The 22,481-nt window shown below is 37.0% G+C and overlaps 1 protein-coding gene across 8 annotated transcripts in view; it reads left to right on the plus strand.

Annotated features, from left to right (window-relative positions):
• Pfk (ATP-dependent 6-phosphofructokinase) overlaps positions 1 to 22,481 on the plus strand; it is a 433,792-nt gene that overhangs the window by 107,997 nt on the left and 303,314 nt on the right. The window lies entirely within an intron of this gene.

The raw sequence follows: 22,481 nt of genomic DNA on the forward strand, positions 1-22,481 counted from the left end.
GTGAAGCTTATTAAATTTCGCGTCTTATTACATTGATTTGACCTACAATAATCTAATGGGTGCCTGTATTGAACGTGAGAGATAACATTCAATTTTTTATGTCTCTTTATATATGGATATCCAATTTCAATGACTTGCACCGGTTATAGTAATAGTCTTACGAAATTGAAACTTAAGCTTTCATTTAAGACCAAAAACATATATGAATTGTTATTTGATCCGAAGTTATTTGAAAATTAGTCGAGCAGTGCGCGACCATCATTTTATCCGCAAAACATTTGCTCGCTAAGCTCTAAGAACAAATGCAGGTCGGTATAAACTATGAGTGCCAAACGGGTACCACTTTTAATTTTTTTTATTTTGATTATTAACAATACTACGTGTTCCAATTCAATCAATAAAAGTATAAATATGTTTATTGTATTTAAGCTTTCATTGATTCATTTGAAACCGTAGAATAGTAGTTAATCAAATTAAAGAATAGTTAAACGTGGTTCCCCCTTTTAGCACCCATAATTTATACCGACCTGAATTTGTTTCAAGAGCTTAGCGAGCAGATGTTTTACGGAAAAAATGCTGGCCGTACACTGCTTCATTAATTATCAAATAACTGCGGACCTAATAAAAATTTATAAACGTTTTTGGACTTGAATGAAAGCTTAAGTTTCAAGCTTTGATATACTTAAGTTTTAACTTCGTAAGACTATTACTATATCCGGTGCAAGTCATTGAAATTTGATATCCATAACTGAAGAGACGTCAAAAATGTTGTCATGTTCCTCTCCTTTAACACAGGCACCCATTAGATTTTTTCAGGTCAAATCAATGTCGTAGGACGCGCAATTTTATAAGCTTTACGACAATATCCTTAAATTTGTTCCACCTCTTAGGGTTGCCAAACTACACGCACTTAAAGAAGAGCCTGTCTTTTTGACAATTTTACCAAGTGGTCCTAAACTTTTGGCCTGCAGTATACATAAATCTGTTTATGCTAACCATTAATGTTGATCCATAAACGCTGTTAATGTATATTACGTAAAAAAATTTGGTTGAGTGTGCATTCAAACTTTTGAATAAAGTGAAAGGATGATGTTCATGGACCCTAAACGTTTTTTACAAATGATTGAAATGAAAAAAAAAATATTTTGTTGCTAGTTTTTAAATTTATTCTGCAAAATCAATGAAATACACGTAAGAATGGAAAAATATTTTTTATTATGGGAAATGTTTTCGAAAATTCAGGAAAACATTGAATTGCTCATTTGTTATGCATTTTAGATAATTTTACTGCTGGGATTAACGGTACCCAGGATGTACCACATGGAGGCCGCACAGTCGGATTTGACATCCCTTCGTGTCCTTGAGCGTTTGTGTACTTTTCGGTCTGTCTTTGAATTGAGTAACCGATTCATTTAAGGGGGAAAATACAATTAGACATGAAAAAATTTACCACTTTTTAAAATTTTTCTTTCATAAGAAATAATAACACTACAATAATGAAACTTCAGAGCCTTATAGAGCATATATTTAAGTGTACAAAAACATTTTTTTATTGATTTTGCAACAAAATGGCCGGAGATATGACGCAAGATCCGTAGCTGTAGCAAAAAATCGATGTGTAACATAGCTACCTGTAGCCATCATCTGCAATCAAAGCAATAATATTTGTTTATTCACAACATATATAGTTTCTATGTAACGTCGGTAAAAATTAAAAAATTGCAGTTTTTAAAAAATTATGTGCTTTTAAAATAAAAAGCACAATTATACGGACATGTTTTGTACTATTTCGATTAAAGAAACGTTTGTTTGTTTTTTTTTTTCAAATTTTTCAAAAACAAATTACGGCATATAGAAACCATATATTTTGTGAATAAATAAATAATTTTGTTTTGATAGTAGACGATTGCTATATGTAGCTATGTTGCACACCGAATTTTTTTGCTTCCACTACAGATCTACGTCATGCTCCGGCCATTTTGTTGCAAAATCTACAAAAAAATGTTTTGGTACACTTAAATAAATGCTCTATAAGGCTCTGAAGCTCCATTACTGTAGTGTTAGTATTTCTTATGAAAAAAAAATCTGAAAAAGTGGTAAATTTTTCATGTCTAATTCTATTTGCCCCCTTAATAACGTGTATTTCCACCTCGATTTTTGATTACTGCTCTTAGACGGTCGGCAGACTCAGTGAAGCCAGAATGGGTCTAAACCGACCCCCCACTCTGACCTCCTAGCCCGTACATTTATATGAGCTGGGTGGTCAGAGGGGGGAGCATTTTAGACCCATTCTGGCTTCACTCGGTCGGCTATGTTAATGCATCGTGCAATGTCACGCTGTAGGATTGTGTTCCAAATTCGCTGAAGTGCACGTTCTAACGAGGTTAATAGTAGCAAATTTGGATACTTCTGTCGCAATCAACGACCTATTATGTTCCAAACCTATTCAATAGAGTTGAGATCGGGACTCATCGCGGGCTGTCATAGCACGGTGATGTCATACTGTTCAATAAATCGTCTAGTCACCACAACACCATGAGCTGGTGTATTATCCTGCATGAAAATGAGTGAACGGATATTTTGACAGCTATGCAGCACGATTGGCCGGAAAATCTGGTTGATTAGCGTGTAGCAGTCAAACTGTCACGGGATAAACACCAGGGACATTCCACACGTTCGCGAAATGCCGCCCCATATCATTACCGATCCGTCGTTGTAGGCTGCAACCGGACAAACAAAGCTTTGGCGGAAACGTTCCGTTGGACTGCGTCATACTAAAGGGCGTCGGTCAACACCATAGAGGCTGAAGCGAGACTCGTCCGTGAAAAGAAAATTTCCCCATTGCATCAAAGTCCTGTTCTCATGCTGATTGGCGTACGCTAAATGAGCTCTGCGGGGCCTACGTGTTAACATGGGAACACGATTGGGACGTCTTGCTCGTAACCCAACTACATGGAGACGGTTTCTGACCGTTCGGGCATAGATGTTTTGTACCTGTCGCCGTCGTCCTTGTTGTTGTTGTCGTTGCTTTCTTCCATTTGGGAAGTTATGTGCAATGATATTTGCGTAAGCTAACGGTTCACGTCTAACATGTCGAACAATTACTCGGTCATCTCTACAAGTAGTCTCGCGATGACGACCTTGCCCCGGCTGCCGATTGTATCCGCCGGTCTCCAGGTACCGCGTATAAGAGCGAATTACCACGAAATGGCTCACACCCATTTGCTCACCGACTTCAAGACGGCTATAACCCATTTTTACGAGAGTCACTAAACGAGCGACTTCCGGCTCCGTCAAATGATGTCTGACCATGATAAAAAATGCAAAAATTGGTAGTTTTGAAAAAATTGTTCTTTTTTTTACGCATAGAATTGCCACAAAAAATATCAAAAAGAGTTTGTGCATAAAGGTATAAGTCACGGTAGAAATTGTATTTAGGTGATCAACTTTTTATATATTGAAAGCAAATACGCAAAAGCATGAACCGCAGAAACCGAATCATGTTTAAAATAATCAGACAACACTTTCCTGAATTTTCAAAAACGCTTCCAACAAAAACAAAACATTATTTTTCCTTTTTTACATAATTTTTATCAGTGTTTGCAGAAAAGATATGAAAAAACTCGCAACTAAATATCTTTTTTTTTCATTTCAATCATTTGCAAAAAACGTTTAGGGTCTATGAACTTTATCCTTTCACTTTATTGAAAAGTCTGATTGCATGAAACAAAAAAACCGTTTGCTAGATCGAACAGCAATTTTGTAGAGTTGTTGCGAGTATATCGTACTGTAAAAATCATGCTCAACATTTGTCATATTATTGATATTCGTAGTTTAGCCGTTCATTTTTTAATAGCCCACAAACTGCCCGTTTTATCCTGTTTTTTCAAATTCAAGAGCAGGATGAACACATTTTTTTTCCAAAAGATCGTAACAGTATCTTATAGGAAATTTATTCCAGTTTCCGGAACTACCCTTTAATTTTTTGTACCGTCACTGGTTGTTGAGATATCAGTGATTGAAGACAAAAGAGTTCATTTTGATTTAAAATCTGATATCTCTGCGAGAATTGGTCATACAGGAGAAATAAAAAAAAGGAATTTGGAGCTGAAAGAACAGCCTATACGGTACATTTCATAATTTAACTGAAAAACATTTTTTACGTGTCCGTGGGCTAAAAACAAAAACAAAATTTTTTGCAAAAGTTTTATAGCTCGCTATTTTCTTGGATTGGGTAGCAACTGCGTATCCAAAAAAATATTGACTGAAAGAACTGAAAACTAGAATCTTGAAGCTTTAAAATCCTTTCTTTTTTTAATTATACGACCATTTTTCATAGAGGTTTAGCCTTTCGAAGTCACCACAAAATTCGAAATTTTAATAGTCGTTTAATTTTTTCCATCAATGTATAGGTATTTCTTATATCGTTAAATCGACATCCGTGGTGATTTTTTAAATTAACACCCTCAAAACGGTGAAAAATAGGGATTGGTGGAAATTTTTTGATTGGTTATAAATCTATCTAATTATTTGTAACTCATTTGTAAGAATGTTTGATTAATGAAAAAACCTATTTTTCATCATTTTTATCCCTATATTATTAGATTCAGGGATTTAAAATCGACTTTCTTCATTTTATGTCAGAAAAATTTAATTCACGTATAAGGTGTTCTCATGTCTCTCATTAATGATTTGTCAAACATTGGGAGTAGGCCATTTTGAATCCGCTATATTGAGTTTTTTTAATCTTATATTAAATTTGGATTCAGCATTCCCAAAAACTATAGTATACCAAGTTTGGTTGAAATCCTGTGAAAATTTTCAAAGTTATCACTATTTCTCCATATACATATGATACAAAGACAGACTTGACACGAATTTTTTTTGTACATATATGAGACATAGCCAGGTAACCGGTTAATCAGCAAGTGGATTTGGTTCAATATATAGTCAAAACTATTGTTTCGTGGAACGTGATTTGTTTTAAAATTGGTACAATTTGGTCTGCCGTGTAGATTAGGGTCACCGTTAAAAGGGAGTTCTCGAGAATTTTTATCATCCACCCTTCAAATCGGTCCAAATAAAAAACAAATAATTTTCCTATTTTTAAAACCCTTTTATTTTAAGGGCAAATGGTGCCCGTAACTCGATCTTTTTTGCATTTGATTAGCACTTGGATTTTCGAAAATGCTAGTTACAATTTTCTTATAGCTGTATGACGCGTTTTAAAAGTAATACAATAATAAAAATTCATTCTCTTGCTATGTATATGTAAGACAAAAAATTGAAACTCATTTAATTTTACTCTGGCGCGTTGCGATGGCCTAATGAATATGACATTAAAAATCAGTGAATAGGAAACTATTTATGTTACCGATATTCTCCAAATTTAAGTTATTTTAAGGTCTCTCTACGCATATAGAATATTTATGTAGAGAGAGACCATAATATAACTTAAATTTGGAGAATTACGGTAACATAAATAGTTTTCTACTCGCTGATTTTTAACGTCATATTCCTTAGGCCATTTTAACACGCTGGAGTAAAATTAAGGTAGTAGTCTAGTAAATCGACCGGTTTTGCATGGTATTTTTCGGGAATTTTTTTGACTACCTAAATGAAATGCAAAAAATCTGAAAATTTTATATGTTGTTAATACTATATTGAATTATAAAATTTTTTTTTTTAATTTTTACGATATTTTATTTAAATTATATGGGGTCAAAGTAGGTGAAAAATAAAAAACATGTGCTGCTAGCCCGTGAAGTATCTCCAGTTTGGGTAATCGGAAACAAAAAAATGCAACGGATTATTGTTCAGTAGGATTGTCATTCTGGCAGGTGCTAGAAAAAATTAATTTGGTTGAAAAATAAAAAAATGGCGGACTTCGAAAGAAAAAAGTACAATTTTTTAGTGGAAATTGGGTTGTAAATTGAAAAACAATGGATGAAAAAAAATGATCCTAGCACCTGCCAGAATTACAGATGTGTAGAACAACCTGTAAAAATTTCAGCCTGATCGGTTCAATAGAAAATCTGTTATGCCTCGGACCGACCGAGAAAACGTGGTTTCGAGAAAAACGCGTTTAAAGTTTGGCTAACAGAACTTTCATCCTCACACTAATCGTCGATCCCCAGTGCGTGCAACAAGCTTTAGGTCTCTTCATACGTGTCAAACGCGGGTATATATGGTTATATTCTTTCGTATATCAAAAGGTATACGAAACTTCAAAGAAATATAAAGGTAATGAGTCATAATAGTGAGGAATAACCGTTAGCAGCTGTCGCGCAACTTACAGTGTTCAATTATGCGGCGCTCTCGAATATATGTTATATCTTTGTTAATATTTTGAATATCGGTTTAAAATTTATACACCATATTCTCATGTTGGTGTACTATCGAAATGTGAAAAAAAAAATTTTTTTCACCCAAATAACTAGACTACTACCTTAATTCAGTTTCAATTTTTTTTCTTATATATATACATAGCAGGATAATGAGTTTTTATTGTTGAATGATCTTTAAAACGTTTCATACAGTTATAAAAAATTGTAACTGGCATTGTCGAAAACCCAAATGCTAATCAAATGCAAAAAGATGGAGCTTACGGGCGCCGTTTGTCCTTAAAATAAAAACGTTTTTAAAATAGGACATTTTTGTTATTTTATTTGGAACCGATTTGAGGGGCGGAATGATAAAAATTCGCGAACTCCTTCTTTAACGGTCACCGTAGTGTGTATTTTACCAACTGAGAGCCTAATACTACCCTAATAGACTTGAAATTCGTACATATCCTGAAACCTCGAGCTCAGGAAGTAATGTAACAAAAAACCTAAATTCGAATAATAGATTTCCCGGAAGGGTATACACGGATATAAGAAGGGTAAAAGTGTATGTCCTAAGCGATATCGGCAAAATTAAATAGGGATCTTGTTTGGAATAGAAAAGAATTACATTTCCCCAATTTTTAACTTAAAATAATAATACATATCCTTAATTTTTGAAAAAAATTAATAAAAGTTTTTTCTTCATATTTCTGTCAATTTTGGTCGTAATCGACAATTTTTTTTATTTTAAAGGATTTTTTGTGTTTTATAACTTAGGATGAATGGAAATCAATTTAACACGAAGATCAAAGTTTAATAAGCAAATGAAAACTTTAAATTTTGATAAATAATTTTTAAAGAAAATAGATTTCACGAAATAGAAAAATGTGTTAGGAGTATGGTAAAACTATAACCTTGAATCTTTTCAGTTTTTCTTAGGTGATATGACACACTAGAAATGGCGAAAAATTGTTTTTTAGCCTTTTCACAAAAATATTTCGAAATGATCCTTGCACAATGAAGAATTAAGTTAATTTGTTACACCAGTTGGTTTATCACTGATGATAATACATGTATGTACTTTATTTGAATATATGGGATGTTTATATTGTCTTGTTGAAAGATACTTATGATCTTAAAAAACCTGTGACGTATAAATGAATAAAAAAAGCAAACTTATGTTTATTAAATGGAAATGAAATGGTTAAATACTTTCTAAGTCAATGAATTTAACGTTTAGTCCCCATCGATATTTTCTTTAATAACTGGTGAAATTCCTACCGCTCAGAGCTGCCAACTCCGCCATTTTTATTATACTGCGGTGTACAGTGATGTCAGTGATGCTAGAATCAAGCTTTTAGCAACAAAAATAAAGTTAACAGCCAGCCAGCAGCAGTATAGAAAATTTGAAGGGAAGGGATATATACCTCTTCCCTTCAAATTTTCAATAATGTTGCTGGCTAGCGGTTAACTTTATTTTTGTTGCTAAAAACTTGATTCTGGCATCACTGACATCACTGTACAGCGTAGTATAATCAAAATGGTGGAGTTGGCAACGCTGAATTGCGAAAGTAGTCCTCAATCGAAATCAAAGTGTGGCTGAATGGACCAAACGTCGGACAGCTGTATGTGAGATTGAAATTGGTTCCAGGTTTGAGTCGCACCGCGGAAGAAATTTTTCATGCACTAAAATTTAGTAATAAATATGAGTCGATAATTATAATAGATAATATATGAAAATAAATAAATAACTAATTAAATTGTTTTTTTTTGCATTTTAATATAATAGTATGACAGAATAGGCTCGCGAAGTATTGAGTTTTAACATATGCCGTACCATCCAGTGAAACTATCTCTAACATATCATGAAGGGCCCACATAACTGATTGTGACCCTTAAAATTTTTACGCGAGGCATATATGTATAATCGGACATACCAGATAATTCGCCTTAATTTATTAACTTCTCCATCTCTTCAATATCAAATTCCTGGAAAAAACAGTTATTTTATAAGTTGCTATCTTAATGCTGTGTACAAGAATAATCAACACAAGCTTTAGTTTCCTATTTAAGGAGCTAGAGATGACTTCAACACAATAATCGTAATTAATAATATTTTAAATATCTTTCATAATTCTAATGAATTATGCGAACATTTTATTTGAATGTTTATTACGGAACATCCTGCATAGTACATCACCGAAGATTAGGAGGATTACTTACGCCGGTGTGTTTTTGATAATCTCGGGCACTATTTTCCGATGTGACCATCGCTTTGCATACATTACTCAAGCATTTTGTAATATTAAAAATGTTTCTGCCAAACATCTCTAGGCTCAACTGTTTATGTATTCCCTAGTAACCTGTAGTTGGAACTATTTTTTCGACAATTATATTGTATTATTGAATTTTATCAGGGTAATGAGAAAAATCGAACATTCCTTTTAGAAATTCATTATGTTGGGCAGTATTACTTATAACAGCAGTCACTTGGAAACCAGCTTTTACACTGCTTATGCTTTTTCCGTGTAAATGTTTAAACATGCTCTACGACCAATTTGATTATTAATAATATAGTTATGGTGAAAAATTGAAATAAAGGTTTCGCGTCATTTAAGTGAAGCTCAGCAATCTGAAGGTTACACTTACTCTTAATGAAAGATAACATAAAAATTAATGTTAAACCATGTGTATTCCTATAGGAATATAAGAGAATTAATGAAGAACAATATAAATAAATGCTTCATAAGAATAAAACTTACTTCTAAAAAAGACGGCAAGTGTAGATGAAGATCCTAGCACAAAATAGTATTATTAAATTAATTCCTTTACACAGAAATATAAAATGATTATTAAAATAATTCATTTACAGAAAAATTTAGAAAATGTGTACTAAATAATACAATAATTAAAAGAATATAAACAGACCAAAGCTCAAACGAACATTTTTTATTTTGGTAAAGCATAGTATCACGTTCATACAAAGAATAGTTGACCACAAAAAGAATTATAGTGCAGTAGACTTCTCAACAAACAATTTTTACTAGTTAAAAATAACTGAAATTATTATTGTAAAATAAAATTTCACAATATAGCTATAAAGAAAGATATTTTAAAATAATTTATTCACATTTTTCAATTAACAAATATTTGCAATATTGGATCTAAAAATAAAATTTCAACGTACTTTATTTTGATGGTTTCAAAGTGTTTAACATGACGTTTAGGATTCTACTGATTAAGGGGCATCAAATAATGAGTCAGCTGCACACAATAAATAATATGGGCTTATTGCACCTTCAGAAAAATATTTATAACCACCGTTGTGTTTTTATTGTTCATGAACTGCCGCTGCAGGTGTATAAATTTGTGTATTGGTGCACACAGACGTTGTTCTAATCCGGCGCGGTATTCAGGTATGATGCTGGGTGCAGATAACAGGGCGAAATCCGAAGGTTATCACATTTATTATAACTTTTATAAAAAACGACTTTCTGTTTTATATTTGGGAAGACTGCATGAAGAAGTGTCGCATGCGCGCGCTGAACGTTCGGGCAAGAATGGAGAGATTTTTCAAATTTACCAGACAAGTTAAAACTGTCCCTAGCAGTGCTTGCAAGAACCTACATCGTCCATACCATTTTAATATATTTATGAACAAACACATTTCACGCTATCTCAACATAGCTAAAATATATAAATATATTGTTATATACATACAACTACTTATACTACTTTTCTCTATTAACCTAAAACCTAGCCAATAACTAGGATTAAAACATTTAATTAATTAAAGTTAGTTAAATTAGAAAAGGCTCCGGTTGCATTCTCACCAAGCGCCGTGTTGCGTCATTCGTATGCAACCTGAACCTCTTTCTTAGGCAACAGTACTTCGTTGTTGCCAGGGCCTCAGAGCGCGCGTGGCCAAAAGTCTTAGTCAGCTATTAGAACAATCGACTTATTGACGCACGGTCGACTTAGTAACCATTGACGCACGATCGATTCCCGAAAACCATACCATATGTGGTCATGAGAATAGATGCATTTTGAGGCAACGACTTGACTGCTTGGCTCCTGACCGATCAGTCCGGGCCCAGCAGTAACTAGAACAAGTCATCTGTGTGTGTGTGACTTTACCTGAGCATTAGCTCCCAAGTTACTCTAAATTTAATCTAACTTTAAATTAGATAATTATTTTGTTAAAAACCTCTAAAACGTGTATAACTATTAAATTTATTTTATATAATTGAACATTGTAAAATAACTTTACAAGGACTGAATAAATTTAGTTGTACCAAAGTACTTGAATTAGTTTGTCACGGTGTGAATCCATAACAATATATATAGCAACATATTTGAAGAGAAATAAAATTAAATATACATGTTATTCATAAAAACTTAATGAGTAAAATTGTTAATAATTAAATAAATTATTGAAAAGAATACGTAAGAATACGTAATACCGTATCAGTAAACTGATAAATAAAAAACAAGCTTCGCTTGTAAAGAAAGAACGGCAAGTACATAAGTCGTATCTAGTATAATTAATATAGTAATATAAAATATTTTAATTAAAAAAAATAGTGAAATCCAAATGTTAGGCAAGTATAAATTATTGTTACCATGATGAAAGTTAAAATTTGGAAAAAGGAAAATAGTAACACAAAAATTACTTGCCGGTGGCCCGTTGTATGCAATCGTATTAAATAGCCACATTTTTAACTTATGAGAAGCAACGCTTAAATTGCAAGATAGTGACTTACACATGAATATTACGGGCCCGGCAAGTATAATTGTTGTGTTACTATTTTCCTTTTTCCAAATTTTAACTTTCATCATGGTAACAAAAATTTATACTTGCCTAGCATTTTGATTTCACTATTTTTTTTAATTAAAATATTTTATATTACTATATTAATTATACTGGATACGACTTATGTACTTGCCGTTCTTTCTTTACAAGCGAAGCTTTTTTTTGTGGGATCTTATAACGTTTTGTAAGAATATAGGAGTTTAAACTAATCAATTATTTTAACTAATTCAATCTAACAAAACTTTTTCCAATATTCTCATCGTTCCATAATGTAAAGTTTCAATTCAAAATAGTAATTTATTATTCTATAAAATAAAATGCAAAATATTACAATGATGAATTCTTATCATAGTTACACTTTTAAAGGCTTTTAACATAGTATTCACAATAACTGTTTGAATTATATTTCCAACATTTTATACCCAAAATCACCTTAAAGTCTTTCGCTTTCAAGAATATGCTTCTAAATTTACCACTAAACCCACCTTTTTCTTAGGTGTTATTCTCACTATCAACTTTCATTTTGGCTCTTTCTCTGGTAAACTAGTGCCATTTATTTATTCTTTTTATTAATATAAACTATAAAATATATACCAGTTAATGCAATGGAAGCCTATGTTTTTTAAGTGTACTGCTTTCAGTTTCCTGAAGTTACACACTGTATGCTCTATTACATGTTGTGACGCTACTGTCTATCCCGAGGGTAGCGTAGAAGGGGAGGGAGGAGTGATCCCTCACCGATCGCGTTCGCGTCCCAATAGGCGACTTCCTACAAGACCCGGGCGCCTTCGATGTAATTATTTTATTATTCACGAATATTTATTGATACAGAGGGAGTTCTAACCCTCATACGCGAATATAGGGAAAGGGGTGCTAATACACTAATTCCTCAACTTTAGTTCAACTCTCTTTATTATTAATTCCGTGCTCAGTACAATATCCAGTCCTCCTTACACGGTATCAGTGTTACGCGAGGTCCTAAATGTGGACGCGGCCTAAGTCGTGCGAACGCAGCTAAAGCCCCGATGACGTAGTAGCTAGCCCCGCGCTCGAGCCACTAGTTGGCGTTCGCGGTGTTCCCCCACCGAGTCGCGCGGTACTCGCGCGCCTCCGGCGGATTCCTAGGCTAACCACGACGTGACGTCACGCGGATAAGTCCCTATCCCCGTGCGTGCGCGTCACTCGACGGTTATTCGCACTGACTCCGTTCCCGCGTACTCAAACACAACAACGACCCGGATTGTTTACTTTTGGGGAGTCTAAGGTCGCGAGTCCTCACGATAATTGTACTAAGTCCGCGGCCTTGAACCGACTCAAGGGAACGATCCTGTCAACGGTCAAACCCACAACGAATATATGTAATCGCGAACACTCGGTTACTTCGCGCTTCTACACAATATGACGTTCGTTACAGGTCCGACGGAATGATCACTCCGCTGGGTTGCCCGCTTACCCGTGGCAGGTGAGCAGGGCCAGCGGTTCCCTATAAAACCGATCGGTGCTACGAGCCCTAGACCTCTAGCACACCCCGGGACATCACAGGACTTTAACACGAAACGAATAATCACCCTTAATTTAGCTGTCAAGGGCTGGCTCTCTCTCTCTCTCTCTCTCTCTCTATCCCTCTCTCTCTCTTCGGATGCCCAATGCTGGCCCTTAGGGCTGGAAAGCTCCGCTGTCCGGTATGGGTTGGCGGCAGGGTGGCAGTCGTCGCACTTAATTGCACGTTCTTTTTATTATTTACGGTATGCGGCGGCTGCTGCTCTGTCGCTGCACTAGTATCGGCGGCGGGGAAATATCCTGGCACTGTGTGTCACCTTTGACATCTAAACTACGAGTGTCGGGGCAGTCCGCGGAAGCAGGTAAGGCCCTGCGCCTGTCCCGCCGCTGCCCCGCTACACCCATCGCGCGACATTAGGAAGCCGACAAGTTATTGATCCACGATCAATAACTCATCGGTTGATAACTTCCTAGTTCGCATACGACCCGCCTATCTAGCGCTTGAGATTAGCAAAGCGCTAGATGGCAGCTATTGTAACGCTGCGGGAACGCAACGTTACAATGTGAAATATTGAAATAATGAATTCCTTTCATATTTACACATCTACAAGATTTTATTATAATTTTCATCAACTATATGAGTTCTAAATCCAAAATTGTATGCCCAAAATCACCTGCAAATCCTTCCCTCTCAAGGATTTTCTTATGAATTGACTCATTTTTCCACCTTTTTCTTAGCTGTCACTCTCAAAATAAACTTTGCATTATGGCACTTTCTCCAGCACATTAGTGCCGTTTAAATTTTCCTTTCATTAATATAAACTAAGAAATACACCAACTCCTGCAATGGATGCCTCTCTTCTTTAGATATATAGTTTTAAGCTTCCTAAATTAATTCACGGTATGCCCCATCACGTGTAAAATATTGCAATCATGAATTCTTTTCATATTTACAGATCCACATGATTTTGTTATAATTTTCATCAACTATGTGATTTTTAATTCCAAAATTGTATATCCAAAATCATCTACAAGCCCTCCACTTTTAAGGATTTGCTTGGAAATTCATCCCTTTTTCTTAACTGTTACTCCCAATATCAACTATGAATCAGGGCTCTTTTTCAAGCAAACTAGTGCCATTTGTATTTTCTTTTCATCAATATAAACTAGAAAATACACAAATAATTGCAATGGAAGCCTCTATTTTAGATATAATGCTTTCATTTTTCCAAATTTATTCACTGTATTATATATCGCATGGAAAATATTAAAATGATGACTTCATTTCATTGTTTCACTTCTAGATGATGTTTTCATTATACTTATTATTTAATTGACTTATATATTTCAAAAAGTTTATGCCCAAAATCACGTGCAAGCCTTTCATTATCAAGAATTGGCCTCCAAATTTGTTAATTTCTCCATCTTTTCCTTAGATTTAACTCTTACCATTAACTTTGCATTATGGCTCTTACTATAACAAACTGATATCATTTCTGATTTCTTATATTTAATATTACAACTGAAGCCTGCACAATGACACAATAAACATGTTATTATAATTCAATATGAAATAATATCTCACTAAGTTCCAAAAAATATATTACATATTATATTATAAAACTCAATGTTATACTTATAAGAAATTAAATAATTTTTTTGCAGATAATAATAATTTCTTTCTACTCTGATTAGGGAAGCGTAGATAAATATTTGGTTTTAATACTTTTTTTATATTATAATTGAATATTAAGTAACGATTAGCAAATATTCATCTAGTTTTCTTTAATCGTAATAATAATAAAGTTTTATTGTCTCTTGGATAATTGTTTGTATATATGGTATAACTTATCGGACAGTTAAATTCCACATCAGTTTAAAGAAAAAAAAGTTAAACATGCATTTTGTTAATGATTTCAACACCTGAAAGTATAGCATATGATTTTCAAATACCTTAACAATTTCTTGCAATTAATATGCTCCTGATAATCACTGATGCACATAAATGTTGAAAGTATACATCTTCTTCGCACAGTGTTGAAAATATGTAAATATTAATTTTACTTCATTTAGTCAGCTCTACTATATTCAGCAATGACAATAGAAATGTTCTATCTCAATTTATCTGAAAAAGAAATTTCACAAAGTATTTTAACATCCTGTATTGTAAAATATAATGTTATACTTATCTAATAATTGTCAACTCCTTATGTCATTATTATTCGAATATGTTTGTCATTTTAAAAATTAAACTCATTCACTAACATAATAATGAACATTCTTACTGCATTAAATATACATAACCTTACATTACTATTGACAGTTAACAAGTCGCCGGATTAGTTATATCGATTACATCGATTTATTTGCAAGTTCACAACTACAGTTTTGTCATTGAGTATAGTTTGCTGGAAGCGATGTGAAAACGACGTCACTTTCCTTAGCGGCCAATTTCAGCCCGAGACATACAGAATCAGCCTGGGACATACAGAACTCGGGAAGAAAAAGGGAGAAGAATTTCAACTTCGGCATATATATAGCTAACAGAGTATGAGATCTCTGGATTGCGTCAACCGATTTTAATGTTTATGGGCTCAAGTGAAAGGTTTTTCGAAACCATTTTAAGTAAAGCTTTACTTAAATCATGATAATTGATCATTCATAGAAATAAATCGGTTTGAAAATTGGGACGGCTAAACTTGCTGTATAAGTTACACGGTAGTGCTCGGCGGTATAGACATTTCATTATCTACTTTTATATGTACTTGCCGTCGCGACACTACCGTGTCTCTTGATTTACAATTGGTCTGAATAAAACTAATTACTTGCCGTAGATACTTTTGAATAAATTGTACTAAATGTCACAGATAGTAATTACCATGAAATCATTTCTATCGACGTCTCTAATACAAAAATATATAAATACGCTATCGTAACGACTTTAGAGTGCATAATACTAAGATTATACAAGGAATTAGAGTCAACCAGTTTTGTAAGTCAAATAGCTTTGGTTTCCCCTACTTGACGTATTTTTTTTACAGATAAGTCTTATTGTCCTAGAGTTTATTGTACGACCTTTCGAACTCCTACAGGGCTTCTCTTATTTTATCGCATCCTCGAAAGAAAATTTAATTAATATTTTAAATGTGCTTATACTGGAAATACTTTCTGTGATTCTTGCTCATTTTCTTTCTTTAAAATTGAATTATAAGGTTATGTTCCAATGAATAGCTTTCTACAGATTTTTATCCCTCACGCGGTACCATAACTTGAACGGCCCTCGGACAGCTGTATGGGGATTTTTATAATTTAATAAGAAAAGCTAGGGGGGGGGGGGGGGAGGATGTTTTTTTCATTGTCTCAGACTTATCCCGCGTTGCTGTTTATACCGCACAGGAAAGAATCACCATCAAATTCTCATGATCTTCAATACTTCTAACGTTTGAGTGACATCAGCATCCGCATCAATGTATAGTGTCACAAAACACCTTGTATACTCTTCAAAAGCTTCAACTGACTTTAAAGCTCCGCACGCACTAAGACCCCTAGCAATGAATCAACAGTATGTACGATCACTGGTGATATTTGGTGTGCCTTTTGAGTAAAACAAAATCACTGTCTCCCATGAGTCTTCTGTACTAAGCAGCGGTTCTTTCTCACACAAAAAGAACGTTTTACATTTCAGGGTATCCCACGAACGATGGCCATGCCAATACCATTGGATAGGGGACCAAAATCTAAGTAAAAAATTCTGGACTTTCGTTTCCGGTGTGTGGATGAGTGAATGGAGCGAATGAGTGAGGCGTTGTGAGGAAAAGAAAGGAAGGTTAGTGTAAAAAGGAAAAGATAGTGAGTAGAAGGGAAAGGAGAAGAAAGGGAGGGCGAGCAGAAGGGATATAAGAGAAAGAGTGGGAAGGGAAAACAGGGCGGGAAGAGAGAAAGAAAGGGAGGTAGGATTTTGGAGGTTAGGAAGAAAAACGCGAAAGTGACAGAGGGAGATAGGAGTGATAAGGAGAAAGGGAGAGGGTAGGGACACCTGGTGAGAAGAAAAGAAAGAAGATAGAGGTCGGTAAAGTTGGAAGGAGTAGAAGAGCAGGGAAATGGAAGGAAAAGGAGATAAGTCGGAGAAGGATGAAGGTAAAAAAGAGGAAAGACGAGGAGAGGAGGAGAAGGGGGAGAATGAACATAGGGTGACTGATGAGGGGCAGAGGGGAGGGGGAGAGGAGGAGGACGGAAAGTATAGGAAGCATGGAAGAATTTCTGAGGGGAAAGAGAAAGGAAAGGGAGGAAGAGGAAGAGAGAGGAAGGGGGGACATATGGGCGTTTAAAAAGAGTGCCAGGGTGAAAAGATCGCCTGTGAAAGGAGGAGAAGGGGGAATAGAGAAGGTGATGGAGGCGCTGAAGGAAATAAAGAAGAAGATCGATGAGGTAGAGGAGGGAAAGAAGGAGATTTTAAGGAAAATAGAGGAAGTAAGAAGGGAAATGGAGAAGGATAGGAGGGAGTGGAGAGGGGAGATAGAAGGGCTGATGGGAAGAATGGCGGCGCTGGAAAGGAGAGGGAAGGAGAGGGAAAAGCAGAAGGAAGGGGAAGGGAAGGAAAGCAAAGGACAGGGGGAAAGAGTGATGGAGGAGAGGATAAAGAGACTGGAATGGGAGAAAGAAAGGGAGAGAAAAAGGAATAACATAATAGTGTGGGGGATGGAAAGGGAAGATGGAAGTGAAGAAGGAATAAGGGAGGAAGTAAGAAAGATAATGGAAATGAATGGGGTGAAGGGAGGAGTGAAGGATGTAAGGGTGTTGAGAGGGATGAGGGGGGAAGGGAGAAAGGGGTGGAGGTGAGGTTGGAAAGCAGAGAAGTAAAAAGGAAGGTGATGGAGGGGAAAAGGAAATTGAGAGGGAGAAAGGAAAGAATAGAGGACGATTTAACGTGGGAGGAAAGGAGGATAATGGGAAGGATGAAAGAGATAGCGGAGGCGCAAAGGAGGAAAGGGGAAAGGGTAAGGGTAGGGTATATGAAACTGTGGGTGAATAATGAGGAGTGGAGATGGAATGAGTGGAAAGGAGGATTATTGAACAAGGAAGGGAAGGGGTGAGGGGAGGAGGAGGTAAGAGGGGGAATAAATTTTGGGGGAAGAGAGGGGAGAGGGAATGGGAAGAGATAAAGGCGAGGGAGGATGGAAGGAAAGAGAAGAGGAAGGGAGGAGACGAGGGTGGTAAGAGGGTGTGGGGTGGAAGAGAGAGAGAAAGAGGAAAAGAAGGAAATAAGAAGAGAGGGGGAATAGAAATTGCTTTTTGGAACGTGGCAGGGGTGAGCAATAAGGACGAGGACTTCTGGCAGAGGATAGGGAGGTGGGACGTGGTGTGTTTGGTGGAAACATGGTTGGTAGAAAAGGGATGGAATGCCTTAAGGAGGAAGTTGCCGAGGGGATTTGAATGGTGGGCGCAATGGGCGAGAAGATAGGAAAGAAAAGGGAGGGCAAAAGGAGGGATAGTGATGGGAGTGAAAGAAGGAATTAAAGGAAAGAGGAAAGGAGAGGAGGAGGAAGAGGATGGGATCATGGAGATAGAGGTGAAGATAGGGAAAGAGGAGTGGAGGGTAATAGGGGTGTACGTTGGGAAGGGGATGAGAAACATAGAGGATGGGTTGAGGAGGGTGGTTGAAAGAGAACAGGGAAAGAAGCGTCTGATAGGAGGGGACTGGAATGCAAGGATGGGAGAGATGGGGGAGGAGGAGGAGGAGGGAAGAACGGATATGGGAAGAAGGTCGAAGGATAAAGTAGTGAACGCAGAAGGAAGAAGAATGATGGACTTGATGGGGGAGATGGGGCTAGAGGTTTTTAATGGGGTAGTGAGTGGGGAAAGGGAAGGGGAATATACGTACGTAGGGTATATGGGAAGATCAGTAATCGATTTCATGGTAGGAGATAGAGAGACAAGAGAGGAGGTTAGGGAGATGGAGGTGGAGGTGAGGGTAGAGTCGGATCATTTACCGATAGTAGTAAAGTTGGGCAAGGAGTGGAAGAAGAGTGGGAAGAGGGAGAAGATGGGGGGAGTAAGGAGGGGATGGGACAAAGAGCAGTTGGAGAAGTATAAGGAGAGAGCAGAGAGGATAGAGGGAGAAGAGGTAGAAGATGTAGGTGAAAGGTGGGAAAAGTTGTAAGAGGAAGTAAGGAAGGTGATGGAGGAAGTGAAGAAGGAGAGGACTGAGGGGACGGGAAGGAGGAGGAGATGGTGGGATGAGGAATGTAGAGTGGGGAAGAGAAAATTAAGGACGAAGTTGAGTCGGTGGTTAAGAGCATCAGGGGAGAAGAAGGAATACAGAAGAGAGAAGAGAAAGTACAGGGAGAGGTGTGAAGAAAAGAAAGAGAAGTGGAGAGAGGAATGGTACAAAGAGATAGACATGGCTAAAACAGAGACAGAAATATGGGAGATTATAAGGAGGAGTAGAAGGAAAGGAATTAACAGGGTAGAGGACATAAGAATGAGAGAATGGGAGGAGTTTTTTAAAGAGCAGTTAGGGAGGAGGGGAGAGGAAAGGGAAGAGAGAGAGAGAGGAGGGCGAGAGAAGCGAGAGGAAGAAGAAGAGAGAGGGGGGAATAGATGAGAAAGAGGTAGAGAAACAGATAGAGAGACTAAAGGGAAGGAAGGCGGCAGGGGAAAATGGATTAGGAAATGAAGTATGGAAATGGGGAGGGAAAGGGGTGAGAAAGGAAGCGTGGAGAGTGTGTGATGAAGTATGGAGAGGAGGAGGATGGCCGAAGGGGTGGGAGGTGGGGATAATTGTGCCGATAAGAAAGAAGGGGGAGGGGAAGGAGGTGGGGGATTATAGAGGGGTAACGTTAATGGACACGATGGCGAAAGTGTACGCAGGGGTATTAGGAGAAAGGCTGGAGAAAGAGGTAAAAGGAAAGAAAATTATAGGGGAAGGTCAGACAGGTTTTAGGAGAGGGAGAGGGGTGATGGAAAACATATACGTAATGAACTATCTGGTGAATAGGGTGATAGAGGGTGGGAGGGGAGGAATAGTAGGATGCTTTAGAGATATAAAGGCGGCATTGGACATGGTAGACAGAGAGATATTGTGGGGGGTGTTGGAAAGAAAAGGGGTAAGCGAAGATTTGAGAGGGGCGATAAAGGAGGCGTACGGGGAAACAGCATGTAGGGTAAGGTGAGGAAAGGAGTTGGGAGAGAAATTTTGGACGGCAAGAGGATTAAGGCAAGGATGTCCGATGAGCGCGAAGCTATTTTTGCTATATATAGCAGAGTTAGAGGAAAGATTGGAGGAGAGGGGGAAAGGAGGAATCCAGTTGGGAGCAGGGAGGATTTACTCACTGGCATACGCGGATGATATAGTAGTGATAGCAAAAGGTATGGGGGGAATGAAGATGATGCTGGGGGTGATGGAGGAGTTTTTAGACAGGAGAAGAATGGATCTGAACGTGTAAAAAACGAAGCTAGTGAGATTTGGAAAGAGAGTAACAGGAGAGGTGAGATGCAGATGGAAGGGAGGGTGGATAGAGGAAGCAAAGGAGGTAAAATATCTAGGATAGAGAATGAGGAGGAACGGAAGGCAGGACGGACAAGTAGGGGAGAGGGTGAGGAAAGCTGGGGCAGTGATGAAGGAGGTATGGGGATTAGGAAAAAGAGTGTGCAGGAATAACGTGGAAAGAAGGCTATGGATGTTCGAGAGGATGGTATGGCCAGTGATGGGGTATGGAGCGGAAATATGGGGGTGGGTAGAGAGAGGAAGGATGGAGGCAATGGAGGAAAGATTTATAAAGTGGGTATTAGGGGTGGAGTGGGTTACGCCGGGATACGCGGTGAGGGAGGAGGTAAAGAGGGGAAAATTGAGAGGAAGGGCGGGAAAGAGGGCATGGGAATTTGAAGAGAGGCTGAGGGAGGGGAAAGGAAATAAGTGGGCAAAGAGTGTCTGAAAGAGATAGAAGGAAGAGAAAGGAGAGGAGAAAGTGGGTCAAGATGGGAGGAGGAGAGGAGAAGTTTTATAGAAGGATACGGAGAGAAAAGATGTAGGGGGGGATGGGAGAACAAGGAAGAGAGGGAAAGAATATGGGATGAGGTGGAGAAGAGAATGGAAAGGAGAGAGAGAGAGAGAGAGAGAGAGAGAGAGAGAGGGGGGAGAGAGAAGAAGTAGGATAGGATTGTCGAAGTATAACAGGTGGTATAAGATGGTGATGGAGGAGGAAATTCCGGGATACTTGAAGGGGGGAAGGAAGGAAGGGGAATGGAAAAGAATAGCTAGATATAGATTGGGAAACGAAATGAAGGAAGGACAGTATTGGAGAAAAGAGGACGAAAGAATGTGTAGGGTGTGTGGGTGGGAGAGGGAGAGCTGGGAACATGTTTTGGAAAGGTGTGGAGGAGGGGGGGAGGGGCGGAGGTAGGAATGGAGGAGAAGGTAAAAGGGATTTTGGATGGAAGGGGGAAAGGAATAGAATGGATGAGGGAAATGGATGAAAAGAGGAGTGTGTGGATAAGCCGGAAGCGGGGGTCAGCGGAAGGATGTATGGGAATGAACGGAATGGAGGAATGAATGGTGCGTCTCTCTCTACAAGCAGCGTTAATGGAATAGTGTGTAGTAGGATAAGATAGAATAAGTAGATGTAAGGAATATTGTACTGATGATGTAAGGAAAAGGGCGAACCCCGAAAAGGGCGCCCAGGAATATAAAAAAAAAAGTAAAAAAATTCTAAAAACTTTTTTGCTAGCATCCTCAGTTAAAAAGTTGTTAGCAATTAAAGATTATCGATTACAATAGCTTTTCCCTAAATAGGAAGATTGTTTTGGTCGCATTATAAGAGCAAAAATGCTAAGATTCTGTGAATTAAAATACTAAGAAAAACGCAAAGCCAAACATCCACTTGAGCCTATGAAGTAGTTGAAGGCCGATAGTCAGTTTTGAGTGCAAGCACCATAAAAACAATCAAAACATAAACACTTTCGAGAAAAGCTATAAGCTAAGTTTGAAACTTTTGCTACTTTCGTTTAAGAAATTAATTATTTATAATTTTGAATTGTGCGTATTTTTACGATGAAAATGAGTCCAACGCAACATAATTACGTCAATTCTAGAGTTAATTAAAAGTTTTAATTGATTAATAGTATCGCTATAAATAGTTGTAATTATGTCACGTTTGGACTCATTTTCATAGTAAAAATACGTACAATTTATAAATAATTATTATTAATTTGTTACATGAAAATTGCAAAAGTTTCAATCTTACCTTATAGCTTTTCTCAAAAATGTTTATGTTTTGATTGTTTTTATGGCGCTTGTACTCGAAAGTCGATCGGTCTTCAATCACTTCATAGACTCAAGTGGATCTTTGGCTTTGTTTTTTTCTTAGTATTTTAATTCACAGAATCTTTGCATTTTTGCCCTTATAATGCGACCAAAACAATCTTCCTATTTAAGAAAGGCTACTGTAATCGATTATATTTAATTGCTGATAACTTTTTAACTAAGAGTGCTAGCCAAACAGTTTTTAGAACTTTTTTGCTTAGAATTTCGTACCCTACCCGATGGTATTGACATGGCCATCGTTTATGGGACACCCTGTGTATACCATCAATATACAAATATTTATTATCTACCCAAAGCGGCTAATGCCAGAAATCAAGTCCATCGTCCTGCTTCTGTTATCAAATACTTTGTTACTATATTTAAAGGACACGAAACAATCTAAATTGAAATAATAAAATGTATTAGTTGATTTTAATATTCCCTTCTAAACTACTCTCCCCTTGTCGGCTACTAAGTCCGACTACTAGCTTCGGCATCCCGCATAGAAAAAAATAGTCTGGCAAAGATGTGGCAATCCAAT

Source organism: Prorops nasuta, unplaced genomic scaffold (assembly GCF_024137725.1).
Source record: "Prorops nasuta isolate Cenicafe-Biocafe unplaced genomic scaffold, Cenicafe_Pnas_1.2 PNAS00006, whole genome shotgun sequence".
Taxonomy (NCBI): Eukaryota; Metazoa; Arthropoda; class Insecta; order Hymenoptera; family Bethylidae; genus Prorops; species Prorops nasuta.